This window comes from Macrotis lagotis, chromosome 7 (assembly GCF_037893015.1).
Source record: "Macrotis lagotis isolate mMagLag1 chromosome 7, bilby.v1.9.chrom.fasta, whole genome shotgun sequence".
NCBI lineage: Eukaryota > Metazoa > Chordata > Mammalia > Peramelemorphia > Peramelidae > Macrotis > Macrotis lagotis.
In genome coordinates this window covers 40,871,173-40,897,758 of record NC_133664.1, presented here as the reverse complement: position 1 = coordinate 40,897,758, position 26,586 = coordinate 40,871,173, and the positions used below count along the sequence as shown (strand labels likewise).

The following is a 26,586-nucleotide window of genomic DNA, read 5'->3' as shown; positions in this document are numbered from 1 at the left end:
TGTCAGTGCTGCCTCAGCTCTCTGGAGTGATTATCCTGCCACAGGAGACTGTGGAAGGTTGTGGAAATCCAATCATGTTGGGGAATGGAGAACTCAGCAGCCTAGAATCCTGTTCAGGAATGGTAAATGAATCAATCTTTCACCAATGTTTATAACTAGGGAGTTTCAAATGGATTGGTTCAGGCTTTAGGGCTACTGGCTCTCTGAGTTAGAAGGGTTTGTGTATTTTTTTTGGTGACAACAAAAAACTCCAAAACATCTGAGCTGGCAAGCCTGGTCCTTGTGAAAAAAAGAGTTTGAAAGTTAGCAAGTAGAAATTAAAGAGAAATCTAAAACTCCCTTGCCCTGTCTGCTGGTGCCATCATCGAGAAGGCGGGACTTGAATTGAACTCTAAATCACACTTAGATTTTGGATAGAAATAGGTGCTGGAGGAACCAGATTACAGGAACAAGCAGAAATATGCTAGTCCTGTGAGAACAGTCAGTAGGTCAGCCTAGCTGAAGAATGTGAGTTAAAGGGTGATAACAATTCAATTCTTTAAATTTACAAAGTATTTTCCCCATAAACTTAAGGTAGGTAGTGCAAATGTCACCTCCCCATTGCACAGAAGAGGAAACTGAGAGAATGTAAGTAATCTGTTTAAGAGCAAAGGATCATAATGCCATGGATTTAGAGCTGGAAGGGATCTCAGAAAGAATCCAGCTCAGCTACTCTCCCCCAATTTAATGGAGAATATTGAGACACTGAGAAGGAAAATGACAATATTACCCAGGAAATAAGTAGCAGGACTTTTTACTCCAAGTCCAGTGTTCCCTGTATTGTGTAGTTAATATGTGCCAAGGTGAGAATTTGAACCCAGAACTCCAACCCTTTATCCTCTCTTCCAAGCAAGGGATCATAAAACTGATGTTGCAGATGGGTCTTAATGCCAACCTAAGAGCATTGGTCTTTTATTCTACAGATAATAGGGAGTCCCTTAAGGTTTTAAAGCAGGAGAAGAACAAAACCAAAGTAATTCTTTAGGAAGATGATTCCAGTAGGAACATGTTTGTTCAGAGACCAAGAGACCAGTTGGTAGACTATGACAATAATTGAAATTGTAGGAGATAGTAGCCCAATCTAAGGTCTTGCCATGGTATAAGATATTGAGATTAGGAAGGGACCTACAAGAATATATGATGCCTCCAAGAATGGAGAACTGTGCAGGAGGCAGGTAGAGATAATGGAAATGGAGTTCAGGAAAGAGATTGGGGCTAAAGCTGAAGATCTGGAAATCATTTAAAGATAAAGCTGGAATTCTATGACGGAAAGACTAAACACACATATTTATTGTTTAGTCACGAATTCTTTGTAACCTCATTTGGGATTTTCATGGCAGAGATACTGGATTGGTTTGCCATTTCCCTCCAGCTCATTTTACAGATGAGAAAACAGAGACAAATAGGGTTAAATGACTTGCTCAAGGTCACATTGCTAAATGTCTGCGGCTGATCTGAGTCTTTCTGATGCTAGGTCCAGTACTCTATTCACTGCACCATTCATCCATCCATCTAGCTCTCAAAATATCAACAAATCTAGACATAACATATATATATATATATGTATATACGTATATACATAGCTACGTATATACATATATGTATATATACATACACACACACATCCACATAGATGTGTATATAGGTGACACAGTAGTTCTGGAACCAGGAGGATCCAAGTTCAAATCTAGCCTCAGAAACTTAGCAGTGTGACCTTTGGCAAGTCACTTAATCCTGTTTGCCTCAGTTTCCTCATCTGTAAAATGAGCCAGAGAAGGAAATGGCAACCCTTCTCAGAGACAAAGAAAGAAGGGGAGAGAACAGAGAGACAGTAGCAAGGGGCTAAATAATAAAATTAGAGACATGTCCAGGGGCAGGAAGAGAATGAAAAAACTATTGAAGGAGTGGTTTCTTGGTAGATGAACCAACTTGGTGAGTATAATGTCATGGAAACCAAACAAAGAGAGTTTCATTATCCAGAAGGACACAGAAATGAATAGCAATAACTCACATCAGGAGGACTTTTAAAGGTTACAAAGCCCTTTAACTATGTCAAGTGTGGCCATGAAATGGAAAATGAGGTCTGAAAATAAGCCCATAGATCTAACAAGAAGGAGAATGGTTAGAACTGAGTAACATTTGTTAGGTAAATGAGACAGTGTCTATGATCATTGCCATGAATATGCCCTCAGGGGAAAAGAAAGGTTTCAGAAAATACCATCAGGTCTGTGTTCATAGCTGAGCATTGGTTGACTCTCCATCAGCATTCCAAGAACTGGAATCTCTAGGCAGTTTGCCCAAACAGAAAGATCTCCATGGCATAGGCTTCCCTGGATACTGTCTTCTACTGTGAGGAACACGAAAACAGCAAAAGACACACCCTAATGGAAGATTACTGTGCCCCCCACCCCAATTTATCAGTCACCAATACTAATATTGCTCTAGGGTCTGGAAGAAGCCTTGAATTTATATCTCTGTGTCTAAGTCATTCTGACAGTAAAATCCGAGAAGGTTAAGAGCTTCTGCAAGACCCTACTGAACACATGGAAGATGCAGAGGGTCACAAAAAGATGCTGTATTTTGAGAAAAGGCAGAAAAGACAAACATGAATTCTACTCAGAGGCATTCACCCTTTAAGGAAAAGAAGACTTCCCTAAAAAAGCTATTTCTTTGCCTTTTTGCAGCCAAGACATGGTTTGCTAGTCTTGGAAAACTAGGGATTTTTTAATTGTAAAAATATTATAAATGATATGATATAAATATATCAATAATATAATAAAAATAAAAAAACTTTAAAGGATTTTATTTTATATTTACAAAGGATAGTAAGCTGTACATAATAGATTTATAGTTTCATGTAATGGGAAAGTTGGAGTGGAAGGAGTGATGAGGTAGAAGCCAACAGTTTTGGTTAAACTTTTATGAAGCCTCAGTTTCTTCATCTCTAAAGTAAATACTTCATAAAATTTACAAAGTGCTACAGAAATGAGAGTTGATTCTTAACTCATTTTGCACTCTCTTCTTTTTAAAAAAATTAAATTATGAATTGAATAATTATCAACAAACAAGGCTCGAAATTATCCTATAAATCCAGTCCAACCCAATTCATTCAGCACAGCATGAGTGCATGGTTTTGCAACAATGAATCTCAGGATGGAAGTTGTCCTGAATATATCCTTTTGACGGGGAGACTAGAAAAGGAGAACAATTCCATAGAAGTCCCAGACCTTACATATTTCTCTAGAATGGGGGCCTTTTTAAATGCCCATGAGGCTAAAACTATTTTTCATAAGAATATTCCAATTTCTAATATGATAACTATAGACAGATATAACCCATTCAACCACAAGATTTTTGGACTCCTCAACAATATTGAAGAGCATAAAGGGTTTCTGAGACCAAAAAAAATGTAAAAACTGTTCAAATAGAATTATGTTCTCATGAATTTACACTGAAACAGAATTATACTTTAGGGTATAATTCCTGAGACCTTTTCATTTTCAGAATTACGATGAAGATCACAGATCAGTTTGTCAAAGACTCTCTTTTTACAGATGGGGAAATTGATGCTTATGGAGGTAAAGTTAAAAACCCAGAGCCACACAGACAATAATTCATAATGGTAGAACTGGGGATTTGAATCCAGGTCTTTGGACTTCAAATCTTTGTTATTCCCTCTTACCCTACACAACATTTTCCCACTGATACAATAATAAAAAATAGAATTATGTGGCACTTTAAGGTCTGCACCATATTTTACAAATACCATTTCATTTCACTCTCACAACCATGCTGTGAAGAAGTACTATTTTTATTTCCAGTTTTTCAGGTGAGAAAACTGAGGTTGAAAATGGTTAAAGGGCTTGTCTAGGGTCACATAGCTAGTAAGTGTCTAAGACTGGATTTGAACTCATGAAGATGAGTATTCCTGATTCCAAGCCCAGTGCTCTATCTACTGTGCCATCTAGTTGCCCAGTTAGTAAGTGTCTGAGGCAGGATTTGAGCTCTGGCTGGTTTTGGCTCCAAGTCTAGCTTTCTTACAATATGCCACCCATCTGTCTGATATCTTAAGGCTATTGCTCTGTTCTAGTTTAATCCCCTTATTAGGCTTTTTAGGGAAAAAAAGAAAGCCTAGTTAGGTTTGGACTTTGGAATGAGCAGGTTTTGGTGCCTGTCTCTTTTGGGGGTATATTGTGGGATAGGAGAAAGATGAATGGCTTTAATCTTGCCAGTGACAGAGGAAAGTCACTGGACTTCTCATTTTCTTTTTCTGCAGAGCAAAACCAAAAATTTTGGGCCTGTCCAGTGATGTAGTGATTTAAGATGGATATGACAAAAGACTGCCTCTGGTGAAACACATTTGACTTGCCAATTACAAAAAAGCCCTCAGAAGGCAAGGTGGGGTTCAAGATTTGGGGAGTGGAGGGGCAGCTAGGTAGGGCAGTGAATAGAGTACTGGCCCTGGAGTCAGGAGGACTTAAGTTCAAATATGGACTCAGACACTTAATAATTGCTTAATTGTGTGTCCTTGGGCAAGTCACTTAACCCCATTGCTTTAAATTAAAAAAAAGATATAGGGAGTGGGGAGGGAATGGAACCCTCAAAACAATGTTATAATGGCTACTGCCATCTTGCAGTGACCACAGATCTAGGAGAAAGAGGGGGATGAAATGGGCCCAATAAACACAAATTGTTATTCCACATTCACAAAACCAAAGTGGATGGAAAATGCAGATACACAGATGCAACCGAAGGCTGAAAAGTGAAGTGTCTCAGAAATACACTAGGACAATTTTTTCAGTAGGAATCATGGGGATATTGATTTCAAATTACCCAGAAACCAGTTTTTATGCAGGCTACAAACTTCCCTACAAATCTGACACTTAACCTAATCCAGCACTTAACTGTATATGCCTCATAATTTTGGAAGCAATTTTGAGAGGATACAGCTTACATTTGTCCAGGGAAGTTGTGGGTTAACAGGAAGCCCCTCATTCCTTTCTTTCCTTCTCTGGTTTTCTTCTTTTTAAACTTCTTTCCCTCTCTTCCTTCCTTCCTTTTGTCTTCTTTCCTTTTATGTTCCCTCCACCCCCTTCCTTTCTTCTTTCCTTCCTTCCTCTTTTTTCTTTCCATCATTCATTCCAACCTTCCTTTCCTTTGACTTTCTTGTTTCCTTTCCTTCTTTCCTCCCTCCATCCCTTCCTATTTCCCTTCTCTTTCTTCCTCTATTCCTTCATCCCCCTCTTTCTTCCCTTCTTCCTTTATTTTCCTTTCTTTCTTGCTTCCTTTCCTTTCTGTCTTCCTTTCTTTTGATTTCCTTCCTTCCTTTCCATTTCTTTTCCTTTCTTTCTCTCTTTCCTCCCTCTTTCCCCTTTATTTCTGTCTCCTTTCTTTCTCCCTTCTTGGAATCTTTTGGCAGGAGAATAAGCTGTGCAGTAATGCAACAAATGGCTGATCGGCTTAAAGGTTTATGACCTCTTTCATAAAGTCACAGAGCCAGATAGCTCATTTGGAATTCCTGACATGGACTAGCTTTTAGCCAATCCACATTCATATTTCTTCCAGACCTCCCTTTCTCTGTCCTGTTCCCAGACTCCTGAATCCCCCTTGGTTCACCAGGGATTTTTTAAATTCATTGGCAAATCAAGTGTTTATACCAGATGAGAAAGGAAGCCTTTTGTCACATCTATTTCTGATCTTTGCTAGTCACAGTATCAAATTCCTGTTCCCTCAGCCTTGAACTTGCCAGGGCAGAGCCACCACCACAAATAGGAAGGAGTCTCAAATGCCATAAACTTAGCTGAAATGCCAGCAATGTCTTCTAGCCTACAGAAAGAAAGCAGAGAGAGACAGCCTGGGTGGTTGCAGTTGAACTCAAACTGGAAGAACTCCTACCAATGCAAGGTGTGATTAAAATCCTTAATCTCTCTGCCTTTAACTTTCCTAACAGTGTCGAGCAAGGATGGTTCCATTTTTGTCTGTATTCCCAATGCAGGACACCTCACAGTTTTTTTTTTTTTTTTGCTTAATTAGAGCAACCAAATCACATCACTGTTGAGCAGGTTTTTTTGGTTTTTTTGGCAAGGCAATTGGGGTTAAGTGACTTGCCCAGAGTCCTACAGCTAGGAAGCATCAAGTGTCTGAGGCTGGTTTTTAACTATGGTCCTCTTGACTTCAAGATCAGTGTTCTATCTGCTGCCTACTTAATTTTCCCCCCTGTACCATCCAGTTTTGCCTCCACTTTGCAAAGGAAGAAACTGAGGTTAAGACATGTGCCCAGAGGCATATCATTGAGACAGTTTTCCTACTATCTTTAGCTGTATTTAAAGCCAGGCTGAGAATTCTTATAGATCACAAAGATTAGAAAATAGTAGATACAGGATCTGAACCCAGGATCTCAGATTCAAATCTGTATAATTTTGAGTTAAGATGTATAATTTTGACTGACAGAACTCTTTAGCTAGGCTCAGCACTTCATGTGTCTTTGACAGGACTTTAGGGAATCTTTGAAACTCCTTGTCAGACTTCAGAAGAAATCTTTACCTCCCCCAGACCCCAAATCACTATGAACTTGGGAGTTTAGGAATTCAGACCGAATCAAAATCCCCCTTAGTACTGCAGAAAGCTGAACCTTTGGAGGAAAAGGACTTGGCTTAGACTCTGCTATTATTACCTGAGAGATACTAATCCATTATCTAAGCTCTCTAGGAAATCCAGCTACTGTGACCTATGACTATTCCCAGTTGGAGATCCCAAATCTGTGCCTTTTCCTGGACTATCTCACATGCTCAGAAAGCTCTCCCTAGTCACCTCTTTCTCCAAGATTCAACTCAGATCCCACCTTCTGCACTCTTTTTCCAGTTGCCATCACTTTCCTCAGAGATGACTTCTAGTTACTCTGTATAAAGCCTGTGTCTTCTCAGCTATTTTCATCTTTCCTTCATCAGGAAGTGACTTCCTTGAGGGCAGGGACTATTATTTTTGCCTTTATTTTCTAGGGTGGGAGTTGGGGTTAGAATAGTGACTGATGCAATGTGTTTCATAAATATCAGTTGACATTATTGGTTGTAAAAAGAGAGAGAGAAAGAAATGTCCTTTCAGGTCCCTTCCTGGGATGACAAAATGTGATTCCCCCCCCACCCCCAGGGCAGAAAGATGAACTCTTGATCTGACAAGCAGGATGTGGGTCAGAGATGGGGAATCCTACCAAGAAAGATATTCCTAAGCCCTTAACATGGGAAAAAAAGAGGTCAATGGGTAATAACAACAAAATACACCTTTTATTATTATTATTTTTAAACAAAAGGCATTCAGTTAATAAGCTCCTGAGTACCTGAGGGAATGTGAAATACTATCCTGGTGGGAAGCCAGTCATTAGTTCAACCATAATTACACTCCCAGAAAAGAAGTGGGTAGGGGCACTTTGTTTATCCATCAGCTTGCAACTGTTCTTCCACAAATGCCAAAGAAAAATGAATCCAAAGGAAGACAAACAGAGACCTCCAAGGGTCAAACGTCAAAGCTGCCAGCTAAATGGAAGTTATTTTATGATTTTTATTGAAGTTGGCATCTCTTCTCCAGCAGCAGAGCCCATGTAAGCCAGAGCTGATTAACCATGGAGGCACTGCGTTCTCCAAAGTGATGATGGTCAGGTTGCTTTCCTGCTAAAAAATCTTCAGTGGCTCCCCACTGGTGATTGAATCAAGTTGAAATTCACTAGTGGGACATTCAAATCCTTCCACTTCCACCCTCAAACTTTGGCATGCTCCAATCTTATCATATAGCAGACCATTTCATTTCTGTAACCCCCTCTGGTCACTCCAGCCCTTTGCTCAGGTGGTCTCCTATGCCCTTCACTTCCCTTTGTAATTCCTCTTTGACAGGCAGTCTACCCATTTTTCATGATCTGGGTCAAATGACATCTCCTTTACAAATTTTCCCCTAGTTCAGTACCTCTCTTCACACCTCTAACTCCCTTGGAAGCTTGAAGAAATTTCTCTTCTTCGATCTCTAATCATCTTCTCTTTGACCTCACCATATTTTAATTTATGCCATAGTTTTATATATAGACATATTTATAGTAACTATAATAATAGACAAGCATTTATTTAGCACCCACTACATCTGAGGCTCTCTGCTTAGTTCTTTATAATTCTCACCTCTCCCACTAGATTGTAAGACAGGATAATAGTTTATTTATCTAGGGCAGGGGTAGGAATAGCCAGGGAATTAGGGACTGATTTGATGAGGACAAATGTAGAGGGATGGAGGAAATAATCATGTCAAGACAGAGGCAGGAGATGGAAAGCCCAGGGAGAAAGCAATAATTCAGTTCATTTAGAAATTTGTAAAGCCCCCACTTGGTGCTATATGAGGTTCTGGGGATCTGAAGGCAAAAATGAAATAGTCCTGCCCTCAAGAAGCTTATATTCTATTTGGAAAGTTACAGGCACAGAGATTGAGATTTTTGGTCATTCCTTTGCTTGGTGGAAGCCTATGGGGCAGAAATTCTCTCATCAGTTGAAAAGTAGTAATTCTGAGTCAAGCAACAAGGGGAAGAGAGGTTTAGCCAAGGCATAGATCATGATATATCTCATGTCAAATGGATTCATTTGTGCTTTGATAGAGTCATGAATCATCAGGGAAGTGAACTAAAAATGAAAGACTTGATTTGCTGTCTCAGCACCCCCTGGAATGCCCCAGGGAGACTTAATGAATGTTCATCTCCAGAGAAGCTCTTACATTCTTGGCAGTGTGAGTTTAGAGTTTCTGCTGGCTGGCCTCAGGGCCACCTGTGTTCACTGACTTGAACCAACTAACAAGGTGCCATTGCCACAATTGACTAATTGGACCACTTTTACATGCATCACATTTGTTTTAACTTGCTATTGTGGGTGGGTGTCTGCACACTACCCAGAATTTTGCTTGTGTTTCAAAAATGCCCCTTTTTAAGACAACAGAGAGATATCTTCACGTCTCCATTTCCTTCCCTCCCTTTTCCAGAAACCTGAATATTCCTTATGACACCATGAAATGTAATTACCTAATAGCCATTGCAGGCTGACAGATGATGACAGGCCATGTGACATTTCATTGGTTTAATTAGTCAGAAATTGCCCTCTTAGCAGATTATTTTAATATAGGGGTGATTTAAGACTCAGCCATTTATTACTTAAGATATACAATCACTCTGACACATCAACTGGAAAACACACTTTCACAGATGACATTTCTGGGTTTGAAAAGTGGGGGACCCTCCTAAGCTTGAAGATGCCCATTATCTTGAGCTCACAGTTCCAATTTGTTCTCAGTACAGGGGCCAGAAGAATAAAGGGAATGAAGGGGAGGATGGTGGGCTTGGTGTTCACAGCTCATCTCCTTGCCTCTTGCTGTGAAATATTAGTCTGAATTCTCAATTGATGGAACAAATCCAGGGCTTCAGATTTTAATAACAAATGAAGGAATGAAAATCTAAGTACCTAGAAAACAGAGAAGCCATAGGGATGGGGCAGGGGCAGAAAGACCCAAATCAGGTCAATTTATTATTTATTTCAGCTTTGCATTTGTCACTCCTAACAGGCATATGGATTTTAAAATATTTGTTTCCACCTGTCTGTATTCTGTACCAGGGTAGACTTTTCATAGATTTCTGTTCTAGTAATTAACTGGAAGACTTCAGGCAACTGTTTCATCTCGAAGGACCTGAGTTTCCTCATCTATGAAATAAAGGGGTTGGATTTTGAAGGTCCCTTCCAGCTCTATGATTTTATGACTCTAGAAAAGGAAAAAAATTTAAGCTCTGATTTTGGAGCCTGTCAGTTCTACCCCACATGGGCAGAGATATCCTTTGGAGCTTCTTCTACCTTAATGTTCTTAAAGCCTTGTCCTAATATAGGGAACAGAACCACACAGTTCCCTTCATCCTAGCTACCTTCAGTATCTTGTTTCTTCCTCCATTCTATACCCTATGTATTCAGAATACCATAGGGGAAAAAAGGGACACTGACTTTGTCATCAGAAAATCCAGGTTTGCATTCGAGCTATGACACTTACCAGCTGGGTGACCTTGGTGAAGACACATCACTTCTCTCAGACGAAGTTTAATCATCTAGAAAATGAGGCTACTATAAAGAACCCATAATACCTACTTCACCCAGTGGAGAGGAAAGTGCTTTATAAACCTTCAAACACAACATAAGAGTGAGTTATTATTATTGTCAGAAACAAAAGTATGTTACTAAATTGCTCCTCCCCACAAGGGCTGCCCGTTTGATAGCTGTGGTGGTGGGCGGTTGCTTACATGGTATGATTTGGGGGAAAATAAAAAGACCTATGCCAAAAAAGATTTCTAGCTGACTATTAATATCATTTACTAATCCAATGACTTTTTCACAGTCCTCCATCTTCTTTGATCTCTCTATATAGCTGTTGACAGCATCAATCACTGTTTCCTCCTGTATCCTCCATCCTCATGTGGCTGTTGTGGCGCTGCTCCCTTTTGCCTCTTTTCCCATCTCTAACCATTTCTTCCTAAACTTCTGCTGGGTGATTGATCACTATCATCAGTCTCCAAAGTTCAACCATGGCAAACATTGTTCTGTTTTGCTCCCTCTATCATCTTTGATGATCTTATCCTGTATGTTCTCTTAACTGTTTCAGTGCTAGCCTCAGTATCATCCATGCAGATGACTTCCAGTTGCATTGACAATGGGCCTAATCTCTCTTGACTTCTAGCACCACATCTTGAATGGAAAGTTTGACATTTTCATCTAAGTCTTTGTGGATATACCTCAAACTCATTTATGAAAAAGAGAACTAATGATTTTTTCCCCTGAACCTGCCCCTTATCCAAAACTATTCACCTCTGTTGAGTGTGCCCATATCGTTTTAAAAAGTAGGGGTACAATCTAAGTCATTCTCAAATCTTCAAATTTCTCAATCAGTACCCCCAAATCAGTTATGTCCTGGCAATTCCAATGTCATAATAGCTCTTGTGATTGGGCAACTAGGTGGTGCCATGTTAGAGTGTTGGAGTTGGCATCAGGAAGACTCAACTTCATGAGTTCAAATCTGGGCCTCAGACACTTCATATTATTATTGTCAGAAACAAAAGTATATTAATAAATTGCTCCTCCTAACTAGATGGGTGACCCTGAGCAAGCAACTTCCCCCCTGTTTTTCTCAGTTTCCTTATCTAGAAAACGAACTGGAGAAAGACATGGCAAAGCACTCCAGTATCCTTGTCAAAAAGACCCCAAGTGGGGTCACAAAGAGCCAGCTATGACAACAACAACCACAACAACAACAACATCTCTTGCATCCATCACCTTCTTTCTACTTGCGTGGTCACAATCCACTCACAAAACAAGCCTGTATGCGGTAGGTACTATAGTCCAAGGATTGGGGTGAATAGTGAGGTTACAAAAACAAAAGTCTCTGCCTTCAGGAGCTCCTTCTTATGAGACCTGTGCCTTTTCCACAGAAAATATTTTGTGTATTTTGAATTTAATTTTCTCTGTATACAACTCTCTACCCGAAATAGGAGGCTTCTTGAGGGCAAGACTGTTTTGTTGTTGTCTTTGCATTTCTAGGACTCAACACATTCTGTGGCACATAATAAACACTTAATAAATATTTGTTGAATTGAAAGGGAAAGGGGAAGACACTTTATCTATAGTCCTTGCCCTCAAGGGCTTCCATTTCACTGAGTTCACATGTACATAAAGATAAATTTAAAACAAGGTACAATGCTATGGGAGGGGGGGAGAGGAGACCAATTGGAAACTGGTGACATTAATTTCAGCTTGGGAGATTCCAGCTTTGTGATTCTGTCAAAGCACACCAAAGCTTTGGGGTTGACTTCAATCAGAGATTATTATTATTATTTGTAGGAACAGGATCCCATCTACTTTTTGTAGGTGTTTTCTACTTCTCATGGCAATGCCTCAGACATTGTTCCACCTTTCAAACATTTCAACATTTACATGTGGCAATGCAAGTCATTAAAATGTCATCTCTTAGCATTATGAAAAGATTCCTTAGGAAGTCAATTAGCTAACTCCCACATATCCTTCCTCCTTCCTTCATTCATAAATATCACAGTCTTTTCCCCCAGGTATTGAAATTCACAGGAAGATAAAATAAAGATTCATACTTAGGATGATGGCTCCTTGAGGAAAAATCATGAGATGGGTTCAGTTAGGGGCTGCTAGAGCCAGTTTGAACAAAGAGATGATTGCTAAATTTACAGGATGAGTATTAATACCTTGGAAATCAGCAAATGCTACAAATCTGGATCTGATTGACTATTTTATTGTTTGATTTATTGTTGATTACTAGACTTTAAGAAAGTGATGGAAAGAATGTCAATATTTCAGATTAAATATAAAAGTTTTTTTTGAAGAGCTGATTTATCAGCACATTCATACGCCCAATCCTTAACCTAATTCACAGAATTGTAGTGAGAAAGATGCCCTGAAAATTCTAACATGTTTAGAAACACAAGTTATTTTATTTAATTTGGTTTTTTAGGGTGTTTTTGCAAGGCAATGGGGTTAAGTGGCTTGTCCAAGGCCACACAGCTAGGTAATTATTAAGTGTCTGATGCCGGATTTGAACCCAAGGTCTTCCTGACTCCAGGGCCTGTGCTCTATCTACTGTGCCACCTAGCCGCCCTGATACAAAAGTTATTTTAAAAAGTAATAACTAAGAGAAAGGTATAATCCCCATTTTATAGATTAATTGGAGCCCACAGAGACTAAAATTGCCCAAAGATTTATATTCCTGGAAAGTGGGGGAGTTCAGCCTATTCCTTCTATTATGCTGAATGAGATAACATATATAAGGTGCTTTGCAAACCTTAAAGTGTCATCTATTTTATACCATTATTGCTTTATATGAAATAGCATCTGATATGGTACTTCATATACAGCAAAAATAAAAGTCTTTGTTGGACTGAATTGATCGTTCTGTCTCCATTGTTTCCCCTCTCTGACCAATCCTCTGCCATAGTTAAAGTAACCCAAAATGAAATTGTAAAACACAAACCAGACCACACCACTCCTTGGCTCAAGATGACCTTTTGGATACATAGAAATTCTCTAACTTGCCATGTATAAAAGAGCTCTTCTTAGTCTTCTTCCTTCTCAGGTTTGTTTTGCCTCTTTCCCTTTCATGAGATCTATCTTCTGACCAAAGCAGTTTACATAAATTGTTCTACATTCTATCTTCCTTGTGACCTGGGTTTTACCTCTCCATTTAAAGTATCCTAAGTTTTCTTTAAGGCTCTGGTGCTACTTTCTATTTTGTTGGTGCTATGTTCAATCCAGTTACTTTATATTGTATCATTTAGATTCTCTGGTATAATGTAATTTTTTTGAGGGCAAGGGCTTTTTTTTTTTGCTCCTATTTCTAGACTAGTCTAGGATCTTTACACACATAAACATTTAATAAATGTTTATTGAATTGAATGAATAGCCAAAGAACAGGAATGAATCAGAAAGTCTCCCTAGCTAAGACTGGCACAAGATTGGAGAAGTTTGACCCCATCCTCCAAGCAAAAAGTAGGACTCAGACCAATGGGACTGTAATGATCCTCTTTTTTAAGTTCTATTCAAAGGGATGAATATTAATGATGGGGCAAAGGAAAATCAGAAAGGAGAGGGAACAAAGTCTAAGTAGATGGAGTGAGTTTGTGTATAAAACAATGTTCCCTGACATTTCAATCAATTAAACTGGGGCTATAATGATAGACATTCAGATCCAACATGCTCTCCAGAGGAAGAGATCCAAAGCATCCCAGCCTGAAATTATTAATAACACATGTGCTAGTGGCCCTTCAATAAATAGTCAAGAATTGGGGAATCCTATGGTATGGTTTTGTTTCCTCCATAATTCACTCAGGCCAGGATATTCTCCTTCTCCAAGGAGACAGTGGGATCATAACATCAAGAGGTCAAGAGCTGGAAAGGGTCTTGGAGACCATTAAGTCCAATCCCCCTCATTCTACAGGGGAGGAGACTAAAACCCTTAGAGACAAATGAAGGTCATATGGCTAATCAATGGCAGAGTCCCCAGCAAGGGAACAAGCTGGCTTGGGAGTCCTAGGACTTGGGTTTTCTTAACTGTAGAAGGGAGGGGCTGAACCAAAAAGTCTTTAAAGTCTCAAAATCTTATAATAATACCAACTCACCGTTTACCTGGCATTTTTGAGTTTGCAAAACCTTCTTTTGTTTATTTGCCCAAAAAGAGTTTCAGGGACACTTCAGAATAAATGGTTTGGTGACTTCTGCTCAGGAAGCTTCCTGTGATCCAACTACATTGGTCTTCTCTTTTTCCTCCCATACTACCCTCTATCTCTCCATACTTTTGCGTATGGGCTAATCTTCCTTTCCCTCCTTCTCTTCATCCCAGAATCCCTCTCTTCCTATAAGATGTTAGCACAGACACAATCTTTTGTATGAAGCCTTTCCTGATTGTCCCAACCCAAGTGACTTGCCTATCAAATGACTTTGTAAATGTTTGAGAGGTGAGTGACTAGGTTGCATGATGAAGAGATTATTGGGCCTGAAGTGAGGATGGTTTCACTAGCTGTGTGGTCCTGGGCAGGTCATTAAACTTTCCTTAGCCTCAGTTTTTTTTTATCTGCAAACTAGGAAAAACAATAGTTCCTACTTCCTAGTATAGTATGAATCAAATGAGACCCCACTTGCATAGTGCCTTTACATTTATAATAAATGCTTATTCCCTTCTCTCCCTCATTCCAATGAGATGACACATATCTGATACTTCGAAGATTTTTTATTGCCATTCACTGTTATTAGTATTAGGGTTATCTTGGACCTCTTCCTCCTCCTTATCATCAATGTCATCATCAAATCCTCAAAGAGTTATAAAACTACTGTTGTTGAGTTATTTAGTTATGTTCAACTCTGTGACCCTATGGACCAACCTGTCTCTGGAGTTTTCTTAACAGAGATACTGGTGTGACTTTAGCCATTTCCTTCTCCAGTTCATTTTCCAGATGAGCTGAGGTTAACAGGCAAGTGACTTGCCCAGGGTCACACAAATGGTAAGAGTCTGGGACCAGATTTGAACTCATGTCTTCTTGACTCCAGGCCTATGCTCTATCCACTGAGCTACCTAACACCGATGACTAACTTATATAGCCATGGATAACCAAGAGAGTGGGCAAGAGGAACTGTGGGTATCTGACCTGCATGATATTGATATGAAATAGGAAAAATCATCAGAATTTTAAAAAAACAATCTCATTGTACCCTTTTCCCATAACTCAGAAATCCTGAACTAATAAAGGATACATCTTAAAGGCTAGTGAGGAGGCAGCAGAGGGTCAAACATAATTGTTGCCCTGTCATCTCTGTGTAAAAAACAAAATCAAATTTTCAATAAATAAAAAACAGAAATAAATCTTAAGTGAACAATAAAAAGGATGTTTTGATTTCAGCTTACAGGCCCCAAAATGCAGAGATCAAATCAACTTCCAGGGAAGACCTGAGAGGTGAGTGGAGGTCTTTTGGTCTAAAAACTGGATGGATTAAGGGCTGGGGACTGGTCTGATGAGGAGTGGCAGTGTAGTTGCATCTGGAGACTGAAATGCTCAGGCTCATTGGTCAATCTACATGTATTAAGTTCTTATTGTTGCTAAGTAATGGGAATGTAAGTACAAAGGATGAAATAATCCTTTCTTACAAGGAAGTGATAATCTATGAGGAAGTCAACAAATTTATAGACAAATATCTATATCTATATCTATATCCATATCTATATACATATATGGTTTTTTTTAGTTTTTGCAAGGCAATGGGGTTAAGTGGCTTTCCCAAGGCCACACAGCTGTATGATATAGTTTTAAAATTTATTAACTACAAATATATACAAAGATCTAACTTTGCCACCTACTGTTTGGGTGACTTTGGACAAGTCCCTTCTTCTGACCTTCAGTTTTTTCATTTATGAATCCAGATGTTGGATTAACTTTCTTTAAGGTCACTGTCTGCTCTAAATCTATCACATAATCTCTCTGTAAACTGAACATGAAGGCACATAGACTGTTCATAAAATTTAGAGTGTGGTAGAATGGGATTTGGGAATGGGTTAGACTTAGGTTGGAATCCTGCCTCAGACACTTACTAGCTGGGTGATACTGGACAAGGCACTTAAATCTCTGTGTCTCAGTTTCCTCATCTGTAAAACAGGGATAATCACAGTACCAACCCATCCAGGGCTGTTGTGAAGATCCAAGGAGATAATATTTGTAAAGTATTAGAAAAGCCATATGTTTGGCACACAGTAGGCATTTACTGATTGCCCCTTTTCTTTTCTACAGGGTAATGCCATCTCCCTGATTTGACTGGGATTATTCAGAAATGCCACAGACCCAGTTTTTCTCTCTAGCAGCTTATGTGCCTTGACATAAGGAGAGTGCCATTCATTGTCTCATGGATTAGCTCGTTTACAGTACGCACACATGACTTGGACAGCTCTCTGAAGCAAGCTGAGCCAAGCCATTAATGCCTGCTACTGATTAGCTGAGAGTTTTACCCCATAAAGATGAATGGATTGAAATCTTTTACTGGTATACATGGATTTCCCCTATCAATGCCCTCCTCCTTTCTACCACTCCACAATTAAGGCTTAAAACATTGGCAAAATCCTTATGTGTTTTGTATGTTTTAATGGTATTTAACGAAATGTTATCCTTTAAAGCAAAGGTCTCACTCACCCTGTCCTCATTTCCCCACTTGATAAACTCCAGTGGTTCTAGAAGATCCTGAGGATAAAATCTGAATTGTTCAGCATTTACAGCCTCCGACAACTTCTCTCCGATTTACCTCTCTAACCTTATTATATATTCCTCCTTGTTGTGTACTTTACAATCTAGACAAGCTGGTTTTGCTGTTCCATCTTCCATATCTTTGCACACAGACTCATTCCTCATATCTGGAGTGCATTCACACCTTGCCCCTGCCTCTCAAAATTCCTTGTTTCTTCAGCTAAAGGGTCACCTTCTAAGAAGCTTTTTCTCTTCTCCTTGCTCTCCCCCACAACTATTGGTGACTTCCCCTACCTTCAATAAATAATCTAATACAGGGCTACTTAATAGTTTGAGATCTTGAAAAAAATTTTTTTTTACTTATTTAAGGCTATAGGATTATGTGACTTGCCCAAGGTCACATAGCTAGGCAATTATTTAGTATCTAAGGCTGGATTTGAACTCAGGCCCTCCTGACTCCAGGGCTGGTGCTCTATCCACTGCAACACCTAGTTGCCCCATTGTCTTAAAACTAAAATCTGCAAGAAGACTTTTGGAAGATGCTGTATTTATTCTGAATAAATTTTGTATACTCTTATGTGTATATTTTGTTGTTCTTGTGGAGTGATTTTAGTCATGCCCAGCTCTTTGTGACCACATTTGGGGTTTCTTTGGCAAAGATCCTAGAGTGATGTGCTATTTCCTTTTCCAGTTCATTTTAGAGGAAGAAACTAATGGAAACAGGGTTAAGGGACTTGGCCAAGGTCACAAAGCTACTAAGTGTCTGGGGTCAGATTTCTTACCATTTCTGATTCCAAGACCAGCATCTTGGGGAGGTAGGGCCAACCAAAGGGCCACCTCCTTGAACTGTTCTATATCCCTGTCTCTCTACCAGTACTCTATATAAGTGCAGCATCTCCGAGATGCCTCCATGTGTGTCTATCAAATTCAGATAGAAAATAGGGGCCACTACTCATACACCAGGATCCCTACAGGCTGCATATTGCCTTAATTTTTAATATTTAATGTTATCTCTGTTTTACTGTATTTTTATTTTGTTTTGTAAACATTGCCAGTCTGGTTTGGGCCACACTTGGGAGTTCTGTGGATTGCACAAGTTGTGTGTTTGACACTTCCATTGAACATGTTGTGTCTCCCAACAGAATGTAAATTCTCAGGGGGTAGGGCAGGGGCTGATCTCACTTTGCTTTAGTCTACCCAATGTCTGGCATTTAGTTGGTGCTTAATAAATGCTTGTTGATTGATTGCCTCCTGAAATAAAGCATATTCATTTTTCCCACTGCAGTTCTTGAGAACAAGGTTAAACAATGTCAGAACACAGTGATGAGTATTTGATAAAAACAGATAATGAAAAGTTGGGCCAATTCAACTAGTCTTGCTTCCTTTGAGATAACTTAGGCCTTTAGTGGGGGAAATGAGAGGCCAGGGAAGGGTGGGTGAGAAGGGACACAAACTTTCTTCCTTGGAATGGCAAAGTAGAATAGTAATAGATTGATATTCAAGTCAACTTCTCTTGCCAACAAGCTAGTTGATCTCAGGCAAATCAAGTCACCCTTCTGGGACCTCAGCTAATAAAACTATAAAATGGAATAATACTTGCTCTGCTTACATTATATTTTTGCATTATTCTGAGCTTCTAAAGAGAGATAGCAAAATGTGAAAGGGCTTTGAAAAGGTGTCCATCATCTCCTGAAGTAGTGATATCTGAATTCTCATTGCATCTTCCAATTGCTGAAACCAATGACTATTTTATTTTATTTTTTGCAAGGCAGTGAGGTTAAGTAACTTGCCCACAATGACCATATTTTAGATACACTTATCACATCAACTTGTGATAAGTGAGAATTTAAATAATGCAAACACTTCAAGGGATTCATTGTATTGACTGGGAATTAAAGTGCATGTAAGTAGGAAAGGCTATATAGTCAAGTGGATCTGAGTTCAAATCCTAACTGCTTGTATAGTCAATGGGCAAGTCAGCTCTCTTGGCTTCAGTTTTCTAATTTGTAAAATGGGAGTAATAATCCTCTATTGCAAAGGATTGTTTAAATGAGATTATATATTCATATAAACACATTTATATAACGTATAAATATAGAAGTATAGTGTTCAGTGCATGCAGTACTTAAAAATTTTTAAATTATTTGCTCAATTTCAGTTATTATTATTATTTGAAATGTAATTCTCATATGTTATTGTTATAGGAAACCACAGTTTTCCAATGCATATCCACAATCTATAACTAGACGTCTAAGGGCTTTGTCAATGCCTTAGCCAGAATTCCTAGCCAGCAGATGTCGTAGGTAGAACTTAAATTCAGATCTTCCTGGCTATTGACAACATCATGCTGTTTCTGATATTTCATATTCTTATATGCTTGGACCTCAAAAGGTTTTGGAAGTCTCCAGTGAACCTCCCATATTATTATATTTATTATTATTATTAATGTTTGTATCTTATATTCTCACTATACTATCAGATCATGTCTTATCTAAACTTTGCTATTTCTCCCAGTTTAGTGCTCTGCATTAAAGCAGGGAGCTAACAAATGTTTGTTAAATGAATGAATGGACAAATGAATGAATGAATTTTGAATGAATGCTGCAATCTTTTCACCTGCTTTCTTTACTGACATCTGTTCACTTTGGCTTCCAATTTATTCAAGAGATGAGACTGTTGGCAGCCAGAAGAGAGCTAGGGAAAGATGAGGCGGTAGGTAGTTTCTATCCCTTCCTTATCCACTGTAGCAGAAAACCAACAACTCCAGATACTCAGAAAGGGTTGATTAAAGTGATGGTATAGGCCTGATGTGGACATTTCACCCACAGGAATCAGACCCAGACCATCACATTATCCCACCAGAGTCACTACAGCAGGGTGGCAACCTTTAACAACCTTTAACCTTTCCTTCTGGTTCTCACCATGTGTGGACTCCCACAGGTGCAGTGGGGAGGGGGCGTGTCCCTGGTAGTGGTTCTCCAGTTGCAGGGAAGGGGTCGTGGCAGCAGCAACTGGCTCACATGCCAAAGAAAAACCAGCCTGTATACCCTCTTTGGCATGCGTGCCATAGATTGCCGACGCCTGGACTAGAGCTAGAAGATGTTAACGGAGCCAGGTCTGGTGATATCCTTTTCGATGATGTATCAGTGTCAGGGGCCCCCTCGTGACCAGACTAGACTCAGTGAGGTTCTCCTGGGTCCATGAAAGAATAAAGCTCTTTAAAGAAGAACTTTTAGAGAGAAAGTGATGTCTTGTCAAGGATGGATTTAGCTGAAGATGAAAATATGATTTCTTCTTTTAATAATGATTTCAACCAGGCATCCTGAAAGTTTGGGTTTTCATTCCACTAAATCCTTGACTTTGAGAGGAGTTGGTGTAAAGAGGCTGGTGGCTGACAATGTTATTCAGGAGAAGGGTAGAGAAGGAAGCACCATTATTGCCAGCTGGGCTACCTTTCTTGGGAATGTTGGGAAAATCATAGAGAGTGGGTCATATCAAGTACCATCCACTTAAAGAATCATGAAGAAAAGCTTCATAGAGACATAGTTTCTGATTCATTGATTGGGGATTTCCATGGAACACTAACTCTTGATTTATTAGTTAGGAGCTTCCATAGGACCTGTTACAATAGCATTTTCCCACCATGGAGAAAAAAAAACAAAATGTGTGAGATTTGCTAGGTGCTCTGGCTTTTTGGGAGATGGATGAAAAGTACCAAGGAAACAGGATCATTTTCCTTGAAGTCTTCTTCCACTTGAACTATTCCCAATGAAGCCATTATAAGAGTATTCACTCCTTGATGAGTGAACTTGTGGTATCTTCCTATCCTTATCACTAATAGCAACTGTGTGTCCCACTGAAGAAGAATGGAAACTTAGGTTCCTTCAAGTCTTCATTTTTCTCCTCCAGAAGATGAGTTGATTTTAAAAGCCATGGAGTCTCCCCAACCCTTACAAATAAGGTATTGTCTACTGAATTTTGGCTTGCTTATACAACTAATTTTTTTTGGAGGATATAACACTCATATCAGTTCTGAGATTGAGAACTAATTGATTTCTATAATTTTCTTAATTGTAAAGAGGGGGTTGAGGCAAAAGAAAGGGAGAGGAGTAAAAATGACATATGGCATACAATGACAGGTGGTGCTTATCACCTCCAAGGACTAAGAGAACCACACACTTGCACTCTGTTTAATGAGTACAGAAGCCACTAGGTAGTAGTTGTCTTTTTTTTTAGACTTTTCAAGGCAATGGGGTTAAGTGGCTTGCCCAAGGCCACACGGCTAGGCAATTATTAAGTGTCTGAGGTCGGATTTGAACCCAGGTACTCCTGACTCCAAGGCTGGTGCTCTATTCACTGCGTCACCTAGCGGCCCCTGTAGTTGTCGTTTAACTACAATGAGTATTCTTCTCAACCTTTCTTGGCAGCTTTTCCTTCCTTCCAGGGGCCATCTCCTTGGATTTCTATTTTCTCCTCCTCAAAATTTCTTTTTATTTTTTATTTTTATAAGTCCCATCACTTCCTAAATTGCATTTGCTTACTTATATGTGGGTCAAGTCCTTCCCCTGGAAGGCTGGGATTATTTCATTTTTGCTATTGTATCTCAGTTATTGAGATTTTTTGCTAATGTATCTCATTATATAATAGGTGCTTAATAAATGCTTATGGAATTGAATTTAATCTACAGAAGGTATTTATTGCAGGATACCCACTAGGTATTTGGTCTCTTATTCAAATTGCTTATTGAACTTTTTCTTTTTATCACCAGGTAACAAAGGCAAAATTCATTTCTAGAATTTATCTAATTTCCTTATTTGGGTTCATGTCTGTGATTTTATTGTGGGCAACTAGGTGATACAGTTGATGGAGTACTAGGACTAGAGGCAGGGAGATTCCTCTTCCGGAATTCAAATCTGACATCAGACTATTTGACTGTGAGCAAGTCAACTAGCCCTGTTGGCCTCAGTTTCTTCATCTGTAAAATGAGCCAGAGCAGGAAATGGCAAACCATTCCAGTATTTCTGCCCAAGAAAACTCCAAATGGAGTCATGAAGATTTGGATATGACTGCAATGACTCAACAACAACTATTATTTTATTAGTCGAGTATTTTTTATATAAAAATATCCTCCACTGAATTGTTTGTAACTTATGATCATAGATTTAGATCTCAAAGAGACCCCAGGGACTGTATCGATCATCCATACTTTCATTTTACAGTTGAGAAAAATGAAAGCCAGAGAAGTTTATGACACAAGTCATACAACTTGACCTTCTAGACTCCAAGGTCAGCCTTCTCTTCTCTATACTACATTGCCTCTCTCTGAGTCTGACCAAATCCTTGTGTACTGACTTTATCCCAATCTGTCTTTCTGTAGGAGAGTCTGGATGTACAGCTATTTAATGGCTATGAAAATGATTAAAGCTTAAAATTGTACTAAGGCTTTTGGGACATCCTATACATGCTTTATAAGCTCACTTTGACACTAAACAAAATAACTAGCTGGAGGAAAATGTTCTTTTCCGGAAGGAAAACATCAACCAAGTGTTGCTATAAAATTGAACATCAAAAAGAAAAGTCTTTCTCATGCTTTTTGGTTATAGATGGGGATGAACTCTTGAGAGTGGTTCCCTGGGAAGTCTGTAAGCAACCACAGAGAAAGCTTTAGTATGATGCCCACTCCTCTTTCATCCAAGTCCCAGAATGATTCATATTCCCTTCCTAGTCAGAACAAGGAGAAGTAGCAACCCAGATCCTGTGTTTCTCATTCTATCACCTTGTATAGTAATGCAGGCTCATGCATCTGAGTGCTATCTTCCTGGGACCTAATTCCTGAGGAGACATCCCAAGAGCATCAGATGACCAAGTCTTTTTGGGGGTATTCTATGTTCAAAGCCTAGATATTTTTAACTGGGCTGATGCTTTAGGTTCTCATCTTAGGGCTCTGGTTCTCTGAGTTCCCTGGAAAATGGGGAATGATAGTCTTTGTATGAATGAGGACAGAGGTATCCAGAGGAAAATCCTAAGATGTACAATCTACAAGGGAGAGAATGAGAATGAAGTGATCTTTATCTGTAAAATTGTGCCTCAAAAATAATTTCTGAGACTCCATCTCCCCATTCTTATTTCCAAAAGCAGCAGCTGATGAAAATATATGCAAGAATGCCTGCTTACCCATTTCATGGATATAGACAGGAGCTGGAGCTTTGGAATGGAGAAAATGGTGAACATATGTAGCTTGCCTATTCTGCAGACCCCTGAAATAACAGGAAACTCCGTATTGACTTAAATTATAAATCAATACTCATCGCTGAGAACCTAGATCTCCACATTCTGAAGTAGTTGGCAATAGTCCTCTAACCTGTTGGACCACTCCATTCCATCATCCTTTGTGGTAATTGGTGCTTCTTCCTCTGTTGTGTTGATCTCTTGAGGGTTGTTGAAGCCAATGGAAAATATATATGGGATTAGTTACAGGGCAACTGGTCCTTTGTGCATAGTAAGGAGGCCTAGAATCCTGCAAAACTTCAGGAGGTGATGTACGAATGCAAATATTTCATCTATACGCCATTTTCCATTCTAGTGTCATCTTCATGGAAGGTATCAAATCCATCATATCCATTTCTTCTACCAGTTAAGTCCAAGAGTTGAAAAATGGACTGGAGAATGTTTTCATTCCATGAGGAATAATTTCAGAACTTTAATGCAGAACGTCCTATTTCAAAGTCAGGCAGTGGAAAAGAGGAATGGAGAGAGATGAGAACAGATTCTTGAGACAGCATGCTCTGAAAATGAAAATCTAATGTGAAAGACTCTTGCCTGAAGGTGATATAGAATTATGTCTGATAGAGATGGAGTAGAAAGGTGACAAATTGGCATCTTATGATTATTCCCTTCCTCTTCTGTCCCCATCACTTACTCCACTGGGCTACCAAAAATTTCCTAGCATATAGCAATCATACTATATCCCTTAGTCATTCAACACTTCATTTTAAATATAATGATGCTGTTTGCCCTTCATTCTCGAAGAATACCATGACATTAGGAAAGTGATGCCATGACAAGCACGAGAATTGGATTTGAGAGAGGGGTTACTGTGCTAAGATACCAGTCTCACTTTCTCCTCTGGAGTCATCTGGGTACAGTAGGCAGATAAGAATCAGGATGACTGGAGATGGTCCTGGATATGAAGCAATCAGGATGAAGTGACTTGCCCAAAGGTCACACAGCTAGTGTGTGTCAAGTGTCTGAGGCAGGATCCGAACTCCTGTCCTGACTCCAAGGCCAGTGCTCTATCTACTGCGTCACATAGCTGCCCTCTTAAATATGAAGGATGACTTTGCAAGTCACAGAGATAAGGCTCAGAGTATAGATTGGGCCTCAGAGAGAAAGAGGATTATACAGTTATAGATTATGATTTCAAAGTTACAATGGTCCTATGGAAATGAAGCCTAGGAAGTTAAATGACTTGTCAGACATCATACAAGTAGAAGTACTAGACTATAAATCCACATCATCTGACTCCATTCTTTGCTCTGCATTTTCAGTGATCTAGAGGCTGCCTGGAGAAGGGCTGCAACTTTGGGAGCCCTTTGTGAATCTTATTGACCAGGAAAATCTAGAAGGATCTAGATCATGGATTTCTCTTCATTGAGAATAGTCTCACTGGGGGATCCTTTTGAGAATCATGTGCAGCAGGATAACTGTGAGTTTTCTGGACCTGTGTTACTTTGGGCTTTTATCCTTGGGGTAAAGGAGGTGGAAGACCTGCCTTTGGGGGCTCTAGTAAAGTCCAGGGCAAGTATTAAAGGCAGCCCTGAAAGAAAGTCAGTGGTGCTGAATAATGAACCACAGGAAGTAATGGCTTTCCAGGAGGGAGACCTAAGAGGAGCATACTCACCCTGTCATTCAGGAGGTACTGGCAAGAAAATGTTTTAAAAGGCTTAATGGATCAGGGTTAATAATACCAGGACCTCTTGGTTAGTGTTTCCTATTTTTCAAGGTGCATTTCTCTGACATTATCTCATCTTCTTTTCTCAAACCTATGATTTAGCTCTCTCTTCTATCCTTAGCTTTCTGGGTTCATTACCTTCTCTATGTCTAAAAGTCTTCCACATACAACCCTCCCTCCCTTTTTTCCCCACTTCTAATCCATCTAGTTGGGAGCTATCTCCTCCCCTTAACTCCGTCCCCAAAATCACCCAACACCTTGCTCATCCCTTTCTTGTATCACATATTATATTTGACCCATTTGAGTCACTTCACCTTTATGGGCCAAAGTTCCCTCATCCATAAAATGAGGGGATTCAAACTAATGAAGTCAAAGGTTCCTTCATACTCTAAATCTATGATGCTAGCAACTGTCAAATGGAGATAAACATGCATTCCTACCTTGCTGAGATACCCTGAGGCAGAAACATTCTGAGTTAAAAAGAAATGAAGTTGGAGGGGACCTCAGAGAATTCTCCTGCTCCTTCTACCTTCATGACATCTCTCCTAGATGCCCCTTTCCCTCCAATCCAGCAGATACACCCTACCCATGCAGGTACAGGTCTTCATTACCTCTTACCTGCACTATCCCAATAGTGGGACCGTCTCTCATCTCTTCCCTTTATGATCCATCATTCTCTTAGTGACCAACATGATTTTCCTAAAGCTCAATTTTCATTGCTACCCCTATTTCTTAATAAATACTTGATTGCTCTCCAAGATAAAATACAAAATCCTGTCTTTGGTTTTTAAAGCTGGAGTTTTCTGGCCTTCCCACCTCTCCGCCACCCCCCAGTTTCTTCAGATTGAGTGATCCTGATTTTCTTGCTATTTCTTGTACTCCTCTCCTTTCATAGGCTGTCCCCTATGCCTTCTATGCTCCCCTTTTCTTAATCTTCCCCCTCGAGTATTTTAATTCTTAAAAAAGAAAAAGCTCAAACTCTTGGTCCCCTCCTTACTCCACTCCCCTCCTCTTCCCATTGAGATAAACTTTCATCTCCTCTGCATCTATCTTGTATATACCTAATTGTATATACCTAATTCCTATTAGAGTGTGAGCTTGGTAAGGATGGGGACTATGTTTTGGCCTTTCTTTCAATTCTTTTGATAATAAAGGTCTACACATGTGTGCTACAGCCTTAGCCTGTTGGTTTCAAAAGGGCAGGTTAGAATACCTACTTTACCCAAAGTTGGATCTCCCCTCAATACCACAGTCATTGTGTTCTATATGATATCAGGGCTTAACATATTTATTGAATTAAATTGAATTTCCCAGACTGAAGGGACCAAAAGGTACATTTCACTTAGATTCTAGACATTGAAGATATTAAGATAAAGCAAAAAATCCTCTATGCTGTGAAAGATCTTAGTCTACACAGTGAGAAGAAATGTCTCTTGGCTTCCCACAGAGAAAAATCTACTTTGAAAGCTACAAATTTCTATCAATTGTCCTACAGTTGTATACTCCTGGTAAAAAAGGTATGGATTACTAAAGGCAAACCCTTGCTAGAATGGGAAATAATGCAAATGTTTATCTTATTTAGGTTGAGTCAGTAATCAAATTCTCTATCTGGGGGAGGATATATTTAGAGTTCAAAACTTTTAATTCTATAACAAATGTGCTGTAAATATCTCATTTTGACCAACATAAATTTCCCCCTCTGTCTTTATCATTGGGCAATGACAGAGTCAAGAAAGCTGCTCCACAGATCCAGGAGACATAGTACAAATTAACAGCAACATTGCATGATGATCAACTATGA

General features: G+C 39.3%; 1 protein-coding gene and 1 long non-coding RNA gene across 9 annotated transcripts in view; one reads left to right on the top strand and one right to left on the bottom strand.

Moving 5' to 3' along the window:
- TMEM108 (transmembrane protein 108) overlaps nucleotides 1-26,586 on the bottom strand; it is a 366,409-nt gene that overhangs the window by 121,784 nt on the left and 218,039 nt on the right. The gene's annotated exons all lie outside the window — the stretch shown is intronic.
- Nucleotides 44-16,700, top strand: LOC141494529 (uncharacterized). Its single transcript, XR_012470474.1, has 3 exons — nucleotides 44-122; nucleotides 15,506-15,559; nucleotides 16,388-16,700. It is a non-coding gene; the product is annotated as an uncharacterized LOC141494529 (long non-coding RNA).